At 40.7% G+C, this 16,956-nt stretch overlaps 1 long non-coding RNA gene across 1 annotated transcript; it reads right to left on the reverse strand.

Moving 5' to 3' along the window:
• Window positions 1-431: 431 nt before the first annotated feature.
• LOC116660429 lies at window positions 432-14,441 on the reverse strand. Its single transcript, XR_004315944.1, has 4 exons — window positions 14,366-14,441; window positions 4,697-4,757; window positions 4,368-4,603; window positions 432-927 (listed from the first exon to the last, which is right to left on the reverse strand). It is a non-coding gene; the product is annotated as an uncharacterized LOC116660429 (long non-coding RNA).
• Between the last annotated feature and the right edge of the window lie 2,515 nt (window positions 14,442-16,956).

Here is a 16,956-nt window from a genome sequence, read left to right on the forward strand (position 1 = left end):
TTCATGGTCACATAGGGCTGTACAGTACAGACATCTGGCTTTGCCTTCCTCTTGGTTTAAGTTGTCCCTTCTTGGTCTCTGTTCTCTCCTTATTTCAAAGTATGGTGGAAGCTGCAGCTTCCCGTGCCCTACTCTCATCAGAGGCACAAAGCTCTTACCCAGGTTTTGGTTATGAGCCTCAACACCCATGTGGAGTACGTGTTCTGGAGCAGCCTGCCTCTCCCTCATCTAACATTCATATTCACATAAATAAAGATGTTTTCACAGAATTGGAATTTCAGTTATAATCCCTATTATGGAAGAGAGATTTATTCTTGGAAAAATTGCAAAACCATCAGCCAAGGTATTGTGTATTATTACTCCATTTGTGAACATTTAACATTCCAAGGTCATGGACTAAATATTTCCTTTTCTCCCCAGTAATTCTCAGTCTTTATACTTATAGGGACAAAATGTATGAGAATTAACCAACCTCTCAATTATAGAAAACAGAGACATTTTAAATGAAATATGGGCAGGAGAAAATGCTTGAGACTTTCCAAGATTATTTTTTCTTTTTGAGAGAGAACAAAGAGAGACTATATCCTGTGAAATATCAAAATACTCTGAAATTGCAATGACTGTAATTGTATTAACTCAGAAAAAAGGAGTGAAACAATGAAATAGAAGAGAACTCAGCATAAGGGCCACATAAAATGTTTAAAATACATAAAAAGACAGCATTTCAAATCAGTAATGAAAGTATAAATGTCATTAGGAAAAACCTACCAAGCAGATAAACAAAAAGGTATATACCTGCCACATGTCAAGAACCATAATTAGTTTATATGGATTGAAAATATAAATAAAAATAATCAATGTATTGGAAGATTATATAGACGTTCATTTTCTAGTCAGAGTTAGAATTGTTTCATGAAGACACAAATCCTAAAAGCAAAAATAAATTTAAAGTGAATTGACATGTAAATGAAATAATATATACATTTAATATATATATATGCACAAATATATAAATATATAGTGAATATATAATTGATATATTAACATATATAATATACATATATATGTAGACATATATCTATTTAATTAATATATATAATTAAATATATGTGTAATAATTTAGGGAAGTTCTGCTTGCTACACAAAGTTTAGAAGCCATACAAAAATTATTGATAGAGCTGATGTCTTGTAAACTCCTCTATATCACAAAAAATACAACAAAACAGTCAAAAGACAAGTGATAATGTCTAACAGACAAAAAGTTCTCACAAAGAAATAAGAAAGGATAATAACAGAAAACTATGCAAAGCATATGCAATAGTTAATATACAAAATTAGAAAAATGCAAATTAAACAAATGGTATACAGTTTTCCCTTCAGATTGGCAGAAATTGCTAATCCATAGTGTTGTTGAGGGTGCAGTGTGCATGGTAAGCTAGTGTTCCACTTGTGCAATTCCCAGTTGGTATAGATTTTAAAGAAGGTAATCCAGGTATCCCTGTTAAATCTAAAATGCACAGCCCCCCCTAGAGAAATGTACATTTGTGTGCAAAAAAGACATTTGCAAGGATGGGTGTGGAAACTTCACTTGAAACAGCAGAATAACTGGAAATAACCTAGCTGGCTATCAATGCATGATCCGCAGTAGTTAGAAAGACAAAGTATAAATTTACAGGTTTTGATACAAAAATAATCCCAAGGAGAGTGGTGTGTAAGCCTAACCATTACAGCCACACGTGTCACAAGCATGTTTTGGGCACATGCTTCTTAAAACACTTAAGGACATTGGAGAAGATGTTGATACATCTTCAGTGATTTGCACCTTCTCAGTTTCAATGGTCAGGAATATGACAGCAAGGACTCCCAACGCATGGGGAAATATTTTGTGCAAGCTGTATGTTCATTATCAGTTTTCTTGAGATATGAATACTCAATACTGAATTTCTTATTGAGCATATGCTTTCAATTTTTAAGTTCATTGATATCAGAGGAGTTTATTGCAAAACAGAGAAAGAGTGTTACCAAAGAATAAAAATAAATAAATGCTAAATCCATTGCAGTGAGAATGTTCCGATTACTGTCCACCTGCTCTTATGTATATTTAATGAGGTTAAGTCAGTTTCTCAGAGTCTAAGCTCCTTAGAGCACTGGAAAGGGAGAAACCAAGGGATCTCAAAAGGAAGAAGAGGGTCAGATCAGGTAGCTTTCCTCCAAGAAGTAACCAACCAAAGCCATCAGGTGCGTCTCTCCATTACTCAAACCAGGGTGGGATTGGGGAATAAGAAGATTTTCTAATTACTCTAGATGGTGCTGCTGCGGACGGTTTGAGGCCCTGGAGGGCAAAGACTGAAACCAGCAACTTTTATTTATATCTTGATCAGGTTAGTTATTTAGTTAACATTCCCTACTACACATAACAAATAGCAAAAAGACATCCCCGTTGCAGTTCCCCATTCAGCATGGAACGGCACTGTCATTACCAACTGCAACAAGAGGCTTCCATTTCTGGGTGGGAGAGGAGTACTGGCTGAAAGGGGAAAACTCTCTGCCTTCACTGGAATCTATACAGAATATTTCAATGACCTTAAAAAACTTTTTCAACATAACAAACTAGTCACATAGCTCAAGCAGATTAGTCTGGAGTATATAGAAATTTTAGACAAAAGAGGTGTCATTGAAAAGTCATTTTTAAAATGTTTTGCATCTGAGTTATCATGCACATTTGTACCGTTGTACCATTAAGTTGGATTTTATTCCCAAATAGCACTGGAAGTCCAGTTACTCTCTGAATCTAATTCTATTCAAGTGGGACCTTGTGCCTGACTAAATGTACACGCGAGAGAGCTCTGATTGCAGGCTGTCTTAGTGTCAGTATTCACGGTTTCTATCCCCAGGCTATAACCAAGGTACAAAGCTTTGATTAGGGTCTTTGTCACTTTCATCCTCAAGGTAGATGTAGAAAGAGATGAAGGAATTCAAAGATTTCATTCAATTTTTTCCCCTAAAGGGTTTGATAAGTATTTCTAATATGAAAAGAATCCTATTTGAAAGTCAAGTTTAGAGCATGGTTTAAATTTTATTTGGGGACTTAAGCCTCATGAAAAAGTCTCACGCTCTTTTTCATGTTTTAGCTATGCGTGTGGCATTATCTATTTGCCGAGAACTCCTTAGGGTGAATAGTATTCCATTAGCTAACCTAAGAAAAAAATCTTCAAAACCAGCAATAGTTTATAACTCAAGAAATTTCTAAATAGTTTAGGCTCACTAAAAGTAGATTAGGATTAAGAAAAAGTGATATGACATAATATGGTTGGCCTTTTTGACGGCAATTAACCAAAAACTAATTTTCCCATCCAAAGCTAATATCTACTAATTATTACATTGCCTTTGTTCCAAAAGTGGCACTTAATGATTTACATATATTGTCTTTTTTATTTTCACAATGATGATACAGATTAGGTATGACTTCCCCCTTTCGGCAAGTGAGGACATTGAGCTTTAAAAGGATAAATACCTTGCCTGAGTTTGTACTTCTGGTGGGTGTCCTACAACTGTCATCCAGAGTGTTTATTCTTAAGTCAATAACTCAAAAAAAGTAGAACTATCCTAATAACACAAGAAAAAAAGGAAAAATTCCAGAGCGGAAAATTGGACATTCTCATTCAGTTTAGGAGGAAAACAGCCATTGGAATTTTGGGGATTCAATGTCACTACCAAGGCCGTTCCTCATGCAGTTAGATAAAAATTTCTAAATTTCGGGTCCTGATGGTAAAACCACTCCATCTTGGCCTAGAAGATTGAACTTTTCAAGACAACTAAGTCTCTTTATTCTAATGCCAACTCAGTAGACACACATTCTCAAACAGACCTGCCCGTGTAAGAGATCTTTTAAAAGTCTAATAAACTGACTATTGTGACCCTCTATTGTATCAGCGAATAGCTTCTGGCTATGATACTGTTTCTCACGCAGCCTGAATAAAGAGAAAACATGCTGAGTGAGTACGAGACACAGTTTCCAGGCTGCACAGGAATCATGTGGCCCCAAGAGGCGCAGACAGGCATTCTGCTGTCCTCTGAGGATGCGTTCACTTAGGAGGCATGCGTTAGTCCTTTGCAGCCCAATGTCCCTGGGCACCAGCAAGAGGCAGAGCTCAAAAACCAGAAGGCAACCCAGTTGGCTTTCTTCTAAATGACACAGTTGAACACCAGATGCTCCCAGAACTGCTATACACAGGACAGGCCTAACATCTGCAGCCTCAGAACACACTGGATATTACCGAGTCGTTCAGATTTGGGAGGGAGGCAGAGCCTGCCCCTCCCCACTCACAGACAGGGAGGCCGAGGCTCACAGAGGCGAAAGCACTTACCTGAGGACCCGCATTCAGCCCCACATCCAGTAAGAGCATCTGGAACGGAGGCCTGTGTGCTTGGGCAGAGCTCTTTTAACCAGTCCAGGGCAGTCTCCACAGAGTTGGCCTTTTAGGGTCATCCTTGTCTCCTCACAGTCTCATGTGCCCCTCGTGCTGGAGACCATTATTAAACTGAAGATGGGGTCTGAGAATATGCATACTTTGTGATTCCAACTGATGATGAGTTTGATTCCCTGGAGGACAAAGATCGAATCTTACACTTTAATTTTTCTAAGCATTTAATGGCATAAGGTCTGTCTCGCACATAATAGGCCCTTATTACTTACCTGATGGTAATTACAGTCTGTCCTCCGCGTCCATATGTTCTGCATCCTAGGATTCAACCAACTGCAGATAGGAAAAAAAAAAAATTCTGGAGAATTCCAAAAGGCAAAACTTGAATTTGCCACCCACTGGTAACTATTTACATAACATTTACATTGCATTTACAAGTACAAATTGACCCTTGAACAATGAAGTTCCCTAACCCCCATACAGTGGCAAATCCCAGTATAACTTTACAGTCAGCCCTCTGTCTCCAGGACTCCACATCCCTGGATTCAACTAACTGCAGACCAGGTAGTACTGTGCTATGTGTTTAGTGAAAAAAATTCACTGTAAGTGGGCCCGCTAAGTTCAAACCTGTGTTGTTCAAGGGTCAGCTGTCTCTACGTAGCATTTACACTGCATTCGGTATTAAAAGTGATCTAGAGATGATTTAAAGTGTACAGGAGGATATGTGTAGGCTATACGCAGAGACTAAACCATTTTTACATAAGGGACTTGATCATCCTTGAATTTTAGTATCCGTAGGGGTCCTGGAACCAATCCACCACAGATAATGAGAGATCACTATAATATCATTATCATAATTTATGTCATAGTGATATTGTCTTATTCCCTCACTATTTATCTAAAAGCTTTGGGTAAGTTTGACTACTTTAAGCCTTGACTTCTTCATATTTAAAATGGGGCTGGCATTCCCGCTGTGTAGTGTCTTCGTGAGAACTGAAGATGACATGTGTGAGCACTGGACCCCTTCATAGCACGTGGGGGTAATTAATAAAAGGAGGCGGTGAGTATTTTGTAATCATGATTATATTTCTAATTAGTAGATCTTCTGTTTTCTATGGAACCCTCACACAGATAGAAATATAATAGATATTTAATAACGAGAGCTTAATAAGTGCATGTTAGTTGATTAATTAATTGTCAAGAAATGAAGGCTGAAAAGAAAAATCACCAGAGGGGCTGCTGGCAGAAGCTGTAGTCTCTAATCCATCTACTGAACTCCGCCGTCTGTCCCAGGTTTACACGCCTGCCTCCTTACCACGTGACTGACTGTGGACTCTCCCGCCCGCGGGCTGTCTGAAAGCAATTGCGGAGTCTTCCACTCCAAAGATCATTTCAACTACCAGTCCCCAAAGACATGAAAAAAGTCCCTCAATAGACACATTTCCATTCTCATACAAGGCAATGTGAGACCACATTAAAGCTATACCCTCGTGCAACCTATCTGGGGGACTACAGACTCAGGATTAGTGCTTCATCAGACACCTAGGGGGCGGGAAGAGAGTTCATCCGTAGCTGGGGTAGAGAATGGAATTTTCCAGGGAGTCCCTTGGACTCTTACGTTTCTTTTTATGGGAGAAAGGGGGCATGCAGTTCAGTTAGCATGAAGATTAAAGGGAGCGCTGGGAGGAAGCTAGGTGACAGAGAGTCAAAGAGCAGCTTGGAGAACTGGGGAAGGCAGGAAGGCAGCGCGCTAACTCACAGGGCCAGGCTTCAGGAGCTTGCCCCGCCCTAAGCGTGTGCCTGGGAGATGGACTCAAGGACCAGAAGGAATGTGAAGTTTCACAGCCTATGAAGTGGCTAAATGAAAGCACGCCAAAATGCAGTCAGTGAATTTGCATCAAAATGATTTACTTCTGTGACTTGAAAATCCAAGGACAAAACGAGTTGGAGGTGGAGAAGGGAGGACAGAACCCAAAACTTCTGATCAAAAAGTTTGGAATCCAGGCCCGGCCAGTGAGTCGGGACCCGCCTCGGAGGGTTATGGAGGCCATGGCTCTGTGCACCGGCGGCTGGCTGCGGATGCATCCCCGGTAGAGACCAGCCTCCACACCGCCAGCCAGGCGTGAGAGGCAAACCGGCTGCTTCACCAAAGCTGACTTGGCAGGCGGCTCGCCTGTGAGTGGGGCCTTTTCTCAAAGGGCCTGCGCTCGCAGGGCAGGAAGAGCACGCCTAGGGACACATCTGTGAGCGCGGCTCCCCGTAGCTCCCACAGCAGGTCCGGGCCTTTTTCCTTCCCAGACGCTGCTTCCAGGCAAACCGCGCTGTCGGGACAGGGTTCCATCACCACAACGGCGTTGAAAACCAGAACCACAGCGCAGGCAGCTGATGCTGACTGGAAGGCCCGAGAAGACCACAGAGGAAGGTCTGCAGGCCAAGAGGTGGCCAAGCAGGCAGAGCTTTTCTCCAGCTTTGTGGGGTCTCCGGAAAACGGCAGTTCCACGAGCGCACCCCGAAGTCACCCCGAAGTCCTCCCGAACGAATACATTCTCCAGGTGTGGAGAGAAACCAGAGTGACAATGAAGTCACTTAGAATGGGGTTAAAAGTGGTGCTATCACCAGTACCGGGAATTTTCTTAGAACACCCCCTTCTGTTGTGTAAGTTCACACAAGGCATTTCTTTTAGCCTGTGGGTCCCATGAACAAATAATTGAGGTACTACATGTACTGTGAACCAAAAGAGTTTGAAACCTCTGCCCAAGTGCCAACAGATATCACCGTTCCCAATAAGGAGAAAGGAATCACTGGGTGTATATATTTTCTTTCAAATTATGGTTGGGATACATACAACAGTGAACACAATTTCTGTGTGTAGGAAATATTTGAGGGAGCTTGGATGTAAGCAGACACCATGATTATCTTTGTCAACTCATATGAAGGTGAGTTAATGAAGTTGGTTGTAATCTTGGGATTATGGTTGAGCCTGAAGACATTTTGATGGTGTTTGCAAACATTCTAATTGATGACTTTTAGCTTCATTAAATAATGCACACAATATTGTAGAGACCTTAGCCTATTACTTTCCCTGCACCCAAAACAACATTTAATATTTGGCTTTAGAGTAAATACAGTATTTGTACAGTATAAAGAAGGAATCTCCTTTTAGAAGGGAAATACTTGAGGCATGAATCAGGAAAGGAGAAGTAAGCCTCAGCAAAAAGAAAGGGAGGAATGTATCAAAGAGGATGAGGAAGTTCTCCCCTACAACTGAGAGGGGAGAAGTAATATTACAGATGCATGTTAAGTTATAAAAAGCCGACATTTCAGTGCATAGATAGAAAAGACAATGATGACTAAACACAAATGGTGGAGGGAAGAGAAAAGGATATAAGAAAGACATGTTGGAAAAATGTTCACATGCATGGTGGAAGAAAGAATTAGAAAGAATCTGGGTGCAGGTGGAGAATAAGTTCCTGTGTCCTGGCTGAGCTGAATCTGATGCAGTGTTGCCCTACTGGTAAGGAAACTAGGACGAATAACTGCATGAAATCCAACTGACTAGGCGTAGAAGATCACATTTCCAAAGATGGTAGAAAAATATCTCCAGTCCCACATGCTTTTTTGTAATGTTATCTTGCCACCTCTCCTGTAGAGATGAGGTCAAATTCCTCTTGCCTCCAAGCTGGTTACTCTGTGATTATTTGAATAACTGACAGTGATGTAAGCCGTAATCTGGGGCATCTGAGCTCAGGCTTTAAGCAGACCTGGAAACTCCTCCTTTTGTATTCTTTAGGAAGTTGACCATCATGTAAAAATTGGACTAAACTAAGATGGTCCTATTAGGAGAAGACCAACGTAGCCATATGAAGACACCACATGGGGCAGAATCAAGGGCCTGACCCACAACCTCCGCTGGACTCCTAGCCAGCAGCCAGGAGTGAGCCACAGGACTGAGGCCATTTTGGAAATGGAACGTCTAACCCTAGCTGGGCCACTCAGCTGACGCCGTGTGGAGCAGAGTGCAGCTGTCCCCACTGAGCTCTGGTCAAACTGCAGTTTGGAGCACATCAGTGTTCTCGGTCACTGAGGTTTGCAATGCGTAATTTGAGGTTTTCTAGCCTTAACATTATTCAGAGTGACTGGCCCAGTTTACTGCTCTTTGCCTCCTCCACTTGAGTGACTTACGTGAGCCCCAATAGGCTTTATCTATATCTGTCAGACAAGCAATAGAAACCACTGCAGAAATTTCAAATGAGGAAATTCAATACAGGGATTTATTATATGTGAGATGGGAGAGTGAGAAGCCAAATGAAAGGCAACCCAGGTGTTGATAAATACTTGAGAGCTGCTGCCATTCGTGGGGCTGACAGAGGAAAGGGGAGGAGAGGAGTATCCAGAACCCGAAAGCGAGAACCACCTTATGGAGACCACGTAGTCGACGTTGGAACCATGGAGGGTGAGGCTGACCAGCAGGCAGAGGAGCCACAGGGAAGGTGCAGCCTTCTTCACATGCTTCTCCTTCTTTCTTTGAGTCTCCCTTATTTTCACTGGATTGATGCATGACTGCAGTAGCTGCTGAGTTGAAAACCAGATCTGAGTGGCACACATCATGCTATATGTATAATTACCCATCCCTGAGACAAGGAAGTCTGTGTACAGTTTCATAATCATGCATGAGAATTTCTCTTCCCCTGAAGCTTCAGTCCACATACAAATTCACTTCCGAAGGCGTTACCCATCTGGGCACATTGCTCAGGCGTGTTTGAAATGCACTTTCAACGTGCTGACCTCAACGAGCTGGAGCGGCGATGTCAGGCTGGGGGAGGGGGCCGGTGCGCTCACAAGTGGGGGGCCCCCTGGAGGATCACAGCTGAGGGAACGTAAAGGACAGGGATTCCTAAAAGCAGTCATTTTATTCTTTATTTTCCCAACTTTTTCTCCCTGACTCATCCTCTGACACACTCCCAGAAACTTCACTTGCCCTCTTTAAAATGTTGTTCCTCAGTTGATTAAGTCCCAAGGTGTCGATGTTTTGAATTCTGATTTCTAGGGTGCACTTGACTACAGGCCAGGAAAAGGGATGGTAGCAACATTACGTGAGTAACAGCACAACACCCTGTAAGGAATTAGCCTCTCTATTTTTCAAAACTGGGTGGGCGGCAGCAGGTAGACAACCAGACGCAAGAGATTTAAAATCTTAGCCTAGAGCCCAGAGTGTTTTAAGAACACACTGGGAGCAACCTTGTACACTCCTTCCTCCCTAATTGCAGTCATTAAAATGTGCTTCACGGTTGGGTTATTGATATTTTTATGTGCCATCCATCATATGTAGTATTCACTTTACACAAAAATATCAGTCAATATGAAGAGGCTTTTCACACAATTAAATGTGCGAGGCTGACGTCTATCGGGATATCAGAATCTTTCAGAACACATGAGAAATTCCACTACTCGATCACAGTGGTAAAAGGAAATAGAAAAGTTATGAAAATGTAAATGTCAAACAATGGAACCAATTGCCTTGTTAAGACACACTTGAATGACTTAAAGCAATTTCTGCATTATCCTAGTTTTATATTGTGGTAAGAAACCAATTTTTAAGAGTAAAACTTCTTTGTATCAAGAAATATTGTAGAAAATTTTTGTTGAAAAATTATTCCCCCCTTTTTTAAATGAAATGAAGCCACTACGAACACATTTATTTCAAAATTAAAATTTGCCTTAGTCCTAATCTAGCCCTAATCAAGAGGTGGACAGGCAGAGGAAATCCATGAATGGAATTGATAGAGGTCAGAGGTAGATGTATCGGGGCCACAGATACTGGACTACGGCCAGTAAGAACCCTCCGATAGCGACAGGTCCCATTTTTTCCATTGAAAAAAAAGCACCCGCCATTTCCGCACTCCCACTCCGCTACTTTCCGTCCCACTTCAGGCTTCTTACTTCTGAGCATGTAGAGACTGTCAGCCTTGCGACGGGTCAATCATCACAACTCAGTGCAGCTATTAAATCACTGTTTGGAACACAGTCAAGATGATCACAGTCCTTCCACCTGTTCTCCCTCCTTCCTTAATGTGTCCCCACTACCAGTGGCTGGGGGAGGAATGACCCAAGGGGCTTCGAGACACTCTGCTCCCGTTGGCCTTGTGAAAAAAGGAGGAATTACCAACAAAATCCTGCAGAGCACTCATGGGGTGTACCAACCAAAAACACCCCCTGACATCTTTCTTTCCATCAGAACACACTGTGACACTTTACCCCTGTAGCAGCCACCACTGTCGCTTCTTCCCCTCCCACAATGTCTGTGCTCTCAGGCGCGAATGACATGGTCGCAGATGAGAAGAGCCTGGACAGAAGCAAGCTTGGCAGCGGCGGCCCCAGTGCCGTCTGCGCACGGGTGGGCTTTCTTAGGCTCCAGAAGGCATTTCACTCCCCGTTATTGATGATGGTCATGATAGTAATTCCCCAGCTCTAGTGGCATTCTCAAGTGCCTGGCCTTGGTCAATCTCAGACCTGGTTCAGTTTGTCAGAAGACTACTCTCTATTCTCAAGGCAAGTGTTCTTTTAAAATTTTTCTTTAAATCATGTGATCTCAACACAGCAAGTCAAAAAATGCAGAAAGGAAAAATCAGGTCTTTCTATTCTGAATGGACATTTTTCAGAAGCACAAAATATTTGCAAAGGTTTTTAAGCAGGCCATGGAAACGGTGGTCTAGTCAGAGGCTCCAGATCTTATCAAAAGTCTTGCCTTCATTTGTGTAGCTGGGAGTTCTCAATGGTCCAGCAGAACTGAGTTAGCTGGTACCAACCATAGAAATGAGAGCCACCATTTACTAAGACTTAGTTTGCTTCAAACACTGGGTTTAATATCTTTGCACAGAGTTTCAGCTTGTTCCTTAAAACAACTTGCCAGGGAGTCATTATCACAGACATTTCATAGGCACAAATCTGAGCATAAAGGATAAGTGGCCCAAACAAGTGTCCTGCAGTGGTCAAGCTTAGATTTGGAGTGGGCTGAAGCTGGCCTCTCGGCTCCTGTTCTTTCTGCTCTGCTGAGCAGTCCCTGAGGACAGGACCCCAGGGAAAACGCGGAAGACCAATCAGATTGGTCAAGGGAAAGCCTCCTTTTCTCAACATTCCCACTGCCCACAGAGAAAATACAATAAACAAACAAAAGAAAAAAATCTAAAGCAGAAGGAAAGAAAAGAAAAAGACTAAAGAACCAGTAGTTTATCTCCCAAAGGGATATATCAATTTCTATTGAAACAGTTTTAATTTTAATACATTTTTAAAGGTCAAATAAATACCAACTTATAATGGGTAGTTGATCTTGTTAGAGCAGGCAGATAGCTAGATATGAGCAGAGAAAGGGGGATGCAGGCCAAGCAGCAGACATTGGACAGAAAGGAGGGGCTCAGGCCAAATGCAGGAAAACCATAGATCATGTAAGCACCAGGGGTCCCTGGGCAGAGAAAGAAAAGCAGGAACCTCTGGTCTGATAAGGGGTCACACCTTTTGGGGTGATGAGAGGCCTGGAGGCAGACAAAGAAAGATGGGAAAAGGCAGGAATCCAGTGTCCAAATGTAACCTCTTGCACATTATGCCCTCATTTCAATAAAATTAGCCTTGCAGATTGGAAGTACCCATCATTTACTGAGGCCAAATCAAGACTAAATAAGGACAAAAGTCCCTCCTCCCCTCGGGAAGGTGGAGCTGGGATGAAAATCAGTGAATATGACCCTAAACCCTCCCCTCCCCAGTGAATATTCTGTCCATTCATTTTTACACCCTATGCAACCTACTTGCCAAAGGAACTCAGGGCAGCTGCTCACCTGAGCCTGACCACCTCCCCTTGAGAGTGTACCATCCAACCCTTAATAAATCCTCACTTTACTTTCTTAACCTCTGTGTCTTTTCTCTGAATTCTTTCTGGGATGGGACAAGAACCTGGACACTGGTTACGTCTGCCAGCAATAATTGCACTTTTCTCAGCATTAGAATACAAATATTGCTATATTTTATAAGACAAATGATCTTTTGTGTTGTCTCATCTCCAATGTTAGGCTTTCCTATATCAAAATGGAACTGTTTGATTGGATCTTAATGCATTTAAAATAATGTCAATAATAAACACCCTTGGGTCTAAAAGATAAAGGGTTTTCTTTTTTTGTTAGTGACCCACTAATTGCCAAAACGGATAACAGGATAAATTACTTTATCAATCAGTTAAAAAATCCATATGCTTTAGAATTGGGACCTGAGATTCTTTCCAAGAGGAGGTTCTAAAAATAGCTTGAGGCAATTCCAGTTTCAATGGAATTACAAAAAATCTAAAAGCAAACACATTTGTCAAATTTAAAAGAAGTGAAAAAATTATTCATTTCAAATCTGGCAAAAATCATTGCCAAAAAACAAGTGCAAAGATAATTCTCTCTAAAAATGACTGGGCCTTACTTTTTCAGATATTTATAAATATTCTAAAGTAATGTCACCAAAAAATAATTTGGAATACTTAAGAGAAGAATACTTAATAGCCTGACTCCACAAAGAAGCGTTTCTGAGCTCCTCTTTGCTTTCCAATCATCTGGGCTTCAGCTGAAACTTCAAGGTCTGGACTGTTTTCCTGGGGGGTGTGCCATTTCTCCAAAAGGAAGAAACACATGTATTTTACTAAAATATGGTAGCCTTCATAAAAAGGCATACAAAAACAGGATGAAAATAAATTTAGGGGCACTTTTTCAAATGAGAAGAGTCAAGTTCATGAGTATGTCTTGACCTACATCTTTGTTACATACATGCCTTCAGTGCCACGTGCTCCGCTCTTTGCATCTAGTGGAGCTGTGTGTAGGGACTGGAACATCAGGTGGTCACCTCCAAACTTTAATGATGTCTGAGTGTCACCTCCCTGGAAGTTTACATTATGTTCCAGATATCTCCCTTTATAATCTGCTGATTTGGTCAAAAACTGTATTAGAAGTGAAAAGTCAGAGTTTAATACTCTATAACCTTGCACATTAAACTTGACTATTAACTTCTCTACGACTGAATTTTATTTGTGATGATTTAGGAGGACAGCTTTGTTATGTCCTGGAAGTTAGGTAAACTTATAAAAGAGAGACAACTTCTATGACTCTTGTGCCAAATTTTAACTTGAAGAGGAATAAGAATCCAGGAAACAAAAGATCATCCACCTGTATGCTACTGAAAGATTCATACCCTCAATTCCCAATGATCCAGGAGACAGAATTTAATCATATTCCTGAAAGAGTGATATATTTCATGCGTGGAGTGTGTGCGCCTTAAATTTTAATAAGCTTGCTCACATATTACTTACTGCAAGAGGCTTTAAAAAGTTTTTTTTTTCCCATCAACTCATAGTGTAGGATAATATGTAATTTTTTTTCCATTTATAAAGCTTTGGTTTATCTTTTTACCTTGTTTTCCATAAAAATAATATACTTAGATAGACTTTATGATTTGGCCAGTTTTAAGAGCATAATATACTCGAAACTTTTCAAGCCTATTAGAAAAGTGTACTAGTTACATAATATTCCTTTTACTTCAAATATGCTTGCATTTTCTCTTATTTTATCCAATAAAAATCCTTAAAATAACATAGTTCAACCACTAAAGTTTACATACAGTATAGTTAAGAAAATGGATTTATGTAATGTTTTTCTTCCAAGAATCTTCAGTGTGTCACACATGTCTATACATACATTTTCAGGACCCATTTCTTTACCAGGGGTTTTTGAAAATTTACCTAATGTGTAGATTGTACGATCTGCAAAGTGTAGAACGTCAAGACACTCAACAAACTTCATGGCATGTCAAATCGGGGAAATTTTCACCTAGTGATTTTATCAGCTGAAAAGTAATGCGTATAAAAAAAGTACAATAAAATCAACTCACACAAGTACTATAGCTGTGAATACATCACTTACAGTGCTGAAAATTGTGGAAAATAATCCAGGCCTCTTTGGCAGTATTTTAAGATGGATGACTTTCTTTACCGTTCTGTAAATATACACAAGGAATGGTCTGATGAAAACATAACTAGTGAGAAAACAAACAGGTTAAAAGTAACACGAAACAGAAATCACCGTTGAGAATCCTATTATCTTGGCTAGCTATTCTTTACCTTAAAGAGTGTGCTTTGTAATGTTAGAAAATGTCACATAATGCGTATGGTTATAGCTCTGAAATGAACAGGATCCATTTTTCAAAGCCTGACACAGTGATTTGGATGCAAATTGAGTGGAGTTAAATATAGAAGAAATTGCTCCAGTGCAATTCAGAAATTAGATCTTTTCCTTCCATTTACCTGTGGCAGTTACTACATGAGGAAGGTTAGCCCTGGGGAGGAATCCTAAACCCTCAGAAACAAATAATAGGTGCTCCAGACGGACTACAATGTGCTTACCTTGCGTGGCTGGTGATTATCCCTTGTATTCACTACGCCACATGACTTCAGGATCTAGTTAAGATTCAACAGTAATTGGTTTCCTGTCCTACCTTCAAATATCTAAAGCCTTATTCATAATTTGCTTTGCAGACACTTCCTTTAATCTCTTCTTCTGATAAAGTATTTCAGTTCAAATGTAAACTACGAAGTGCTTACTTGACGAGAATCATAAAAACAAGTATAATTCAGGGATGATATGAAAATTTCCTGGCTCTGTCCATCTCTGAATATCATCAATGTAAAGAACACATATGCCTACACATAAATAAAATTCACAGGGCACTGTCCTTTTGAGACTTTTAGAACAGAAAATGAGTACTTCTTGTCTATGACAGTCTTGGTCTGTGCTATTAAACACATGTCAAAACCTGACTTAATTAAGTAATTTTTATGAAGATAGGGTAAGCAGTCTGCCTAACTGCTTACATATTGTCACTCTACCAATCAGTCAAGACAAGTAACAAAATCATATGTACCTGAATTAAATTACCTTCTTTTTTAAAAAAGTCTCTTTCCCTAAGTAACGTGGCAAAGATAGGCTCTCAGTTATCAAATGATGCTATTAAGAGACAGCATATAATATTTATTAGGGTTTTTACCTTACTAGCTAGGATCAGTTCAGAAAGAGTTATTTCTCGCCAATGTCAGTGCAGACAGCGTTGTTTAGGACAAATGTTAGTGCAGGTAAGATTGCTCTGACCTTATTCGGGAACCTTGTGTCGGTCAGGAGAAATCTGGCTAGGCTGCTGTAGTCAACAATGTTCAAATCTAAGTGTCCTAAAACCACAGTAGTTTATCTTTTGTTTGGAGTGGACCACTGTGTGTTAGGTGAGTTCCCTGACCTCTGCTGTCCTCACGCCCTGCAGCTGACGAAGCCTCCACCACGGGAGCTGGAATGAGCCCTGACAACCGGAGGCTTGCTCGTAGGGGTGGCAGGCCACTTCTGCTCACGTTTGGCTGCTCAAAGCAAGTGACACCCAGTTCCTGGTCCCAGAAAGGAGGGCGACTCTTTTTAGAAGGAGGAGAACTTAGGATACTGGTAACAGCGATGATGACTGCTACACCGCTGAGTAAAGTATCAGGGGAGAAGCTTTATCGATAATTCAGGTCCAGGAAAATCTTTGATTTCCACCCCCTCCCTCGTAGAACTAGGAGCATCTTTTTTCTCTCTAGTAATGGGAATAATTTAAGTCGTCCCTTTCTCCTCTTTTTAAAAATTTATTTTCCAGTAAACCCAGTCTTGAAGTTCCCCTATGAAGCTTCAATCACGGGGCTCTGCAATTTGATATATATATATACACACATACAAACAAAATTTTTTAAAAATTGGAAAAAAGGGATTACAGCTGACAGCAGTCCCTCATCAGGCAGCAGGGGCCCTGTCCTAGGAGCCCCACCACGCTTACTAGCCAGGAGCAGCCTGAGGGAGTGAGGCCTCGGTGTGAGCTCAGTGGTGCCTCTCACGGTTTAGAAGCTGGAGGCTACATCTGCCAACCGTGCTCCTTAGAGCTTGCTGTCAAGGAGTGAGATCTGAGCAAGGTACCCCTGGGCCACCACAAAGGGTTAGTGTGGGATTGCAATAATCTAGAATGGTATTTTAAATTATATAAATGTTTACATGTCAAGTTTTAAGTAATACACATGTCATGTAAATATAAACCGCAATTAACCCAACAACTAACACCTAAGTGACAGAAATTGATTACGAAGTGCTAATCACCCAATGTAAAATGATTAAGCCACTAAACATACTCAGTACCATCACTCACTTTTTTCTTTGCAGTTAAAAACACTTGTCTTAAAGTAAATTTTTTTTCCATGAAACTCTTTCAAACATAAAGTGATCTGATTTTAAAATGGACACCTTTATTTTTTTCTCAACGATTGCTCATCAACACTTTTGGGAATCATTTGTTAGTTAAAGTCACTGGCTGCTCACCAAAATGTTTGAAATGTCATGCAGAATCTAGACTTTTTTGCTTTAAGGATTTGCAATTCAAATGTTTACCCTTTGAGGTATATCTTTATGATGACATATTCTCTTGACAAATGCAGTAATCATATGTGGCT

The sequence above is a fragment of the Camelus ferus genome, chromosome 3 (genome assembly GCF_009834535.1).
Source record: "Camelus ferus isolate YT-003-E chromosome 3, BCGSAC_Cfer_1.0, whole genome shotgun sequence".
Taxonomy (NCBI): Eukaryota; Metazoa; Chordata; class Mammalia; order Artiodactyla; family Camelidae; genus Camelus; species Camelus ferus.